This window comes from Capsicum annuum, chromosome 11, assembly GCF_002878395.1.
Source record: "Capsicum annuum cultivar UCD-10X-F1 chromosome 11, UCD10Xv1.1, whole genome shotgun sequence".
In the NCBI taxonomy this organism is placed as follows: Eukaryota; Viridiplantae; Streptophyta; class Magnoliopsida; order Solanales; family Solanaceae; genus Capsicum; species Capsicum annuum.
Genome location: NC_061121.1, coordinates 212899877 through 212902418, shown reverse-complemented (window position 1 = coordinate 212902418; position 2542 = coordinate 212899877).

Sequence of the window (2542 nt, the reverse complement as noted above, 5' to 3'; positions counted from 1 at the left end):
TTTCTTAAAATCATGATTTCTATACCTATGAGATTTTAGGAAAACTCCACGTACCTCGATTATGAAGAATAATGGTTGATCCTTGAAACCTACGGTTTGGGGATTCCAAATCTCCGATCAATTTCAAAACCCACGGTTAAATCTTGAGTTTCTTGGAGGAGAAGTATATGAACTAGGATTTTTGTTTTGAGGAAAGTCTTGAGAATGTCATATATTATGCTTGTAGAGGTCTAAATCTCCTGTTTGGACGTTTTAAGAGACTTGAAAAAAATTTCAAACTACCCTTGTTAACTTCTGAACAAAATTGGAAAAACTTAAACTGGGAACCCGATCTTATGGGCCACCGCGACGTGCCACTATCGCGGTGGCTCACTGGAAATGGACGAATGGGAATTTGGCCCACTCCACAACGCGCCACCATCGTGGAGTCTCACTGGAAATTGACCATCTTCATTTAAACCCTCTACGCGACGCGCCAAGGACAAGAATGATGGTATTTTACGACTAGGACTTAAATTAACCATAACTCCTTCACCGAGTGTCCAGTTTGGACAAATCTTATGTCGACGGAAAACTCATTCAGTTCCCCACACTACTAAAATGACTAACATGCCATATTTGCATAGGATTTATTGCTTTTGTGTCATCTATGCATAGAAATAATGGTTTTTGTTCTAGCCTGAAATGCGGGGTGTTACATTATCTCCCCCTTGGGATCATTTGTCCCCGAATAATGGGTAGGAACGTTGAAACTTAAAGGTATGGAATAATATGGACCTGATGTGTCTTGTTAAAAAGGAGATAACTGATCTGAAACATTTAAACTTCTATCACGAAACTGAATTCTAAGCTGACTTGCCCTTACTTATTTTAAGGAGTTGATTCATGCTAAGAGTTTATAAAACCCCCACCACCACCCCGAAGCATTTATGCTCAAATCACACACATTGGATTTAAAAGTGATAACTTAGGAAAGTACGAATCATGAGGCAACAAGAGTTAGATCATACAAAGGTATTACACTGTCTGAGCTAAAATAGCTAGAAAAATTTAAGATTATGTGCTGAACTCTTATGAACTGAGTCATGACTAACTAACTGAATTTGAAACATGATGCTTGGACCGAACTGATTTCGCAACTTATATGGATGGAATAGATTATCTTTTGGGGTGCTCATACGCATTGGACTTCAGATAGTAGGACTGGGTAAAAAGGTGGAAACCACAGTAACTTGTTTGCCTAACTGCTAAACTGAATTATATGGGACACTTATACTTAACTGGAGTATCTTTTCAATACTCTTTCTAAAGAAGTTCTATTAGCGTCAGGGAGCAAAGAATCTCTGACATGAGTTATACAAGACATCCAACTAAGGAATCACAACAATGACACTACTCTATAGCATGGAATATAGACATATAACTCATAAACTAGGATAGAATTACCAAACCTTAGGCAATGTAACTTCTTACTTTCGAGTTTAGCGACATTTCAAAAATACTCTCTCAACTATACTTTTCTCTTAAACACCATGCTCATCGATTTCACTTATTTTATTTTTCTCACATGGCCGCTGATATTTCCATCTACTAATGTCTAAACTGAACCAAATCCCCTCATCATCTTCAAGTCTAACTTAAAATCACAAGACGCACCACATAATACTGTAGTACTAGTCTGAATCATGAATTTAGCACACCCTGTATTTCACAATTCCTCATCTCCTGTATAATTTTTATTGCCACTCCAGCAATCACCTTCAACTTTGTATTAGACATTCACAAACACTCAAGGCATCCATCCATATGCATACAAACATAACATTCAAGCCTATTTTCATACCCACATGTGTACTTCTAAACAACCACTCATAAAGCATATTTCTCATATTCTCTAATACTTCTATCCTTACATACTTCCCTACACTATTCAGATGATACACATAAAATATCCTTAACTAACCAAGCCATACACGAAACTTCACCCCCAACCTTCTTTCAACTTATAGACTTACATAAAACAAGCATACAATAATTTTTCCCAAATATAACACATAAAACGTCAACTAACCTTGACATGTATCAAAGACTTGGCCTCAATCTTACTCCACAATTACTGCCTTAACTCAAATAAGCACACAACCATCTTTCATCAATAAGAAATGTTTACTCTTTCCCATCTAGACAATTGTTCATCATTACTATCTCGACCTAAGGGAAAAGGTCACTGAAAAATTAGAATACCGAAATTTGAAACATGAAGGGAGTATTAAGTGTAACTTGATACCCTACTGAGGCATGAGGAATAGAGCACTCATGACATGGACTCGTTGAGGAGATCTAATATGAGGACGTACCTAATATAAATCTAAATTTTCACTGATCGTTAAGAGTATCACATGTGCACAAGAGTCATGAACTGCATAATCTGAATTTTTGGGATTCATAACTTATGGAAAGCGATTCTGACTGCTAAACAAACTGGGAACTCATCATACTAGTTCCTAGTATGATGAGTTCCCAGTTTGTTCAGCAGTCAGAA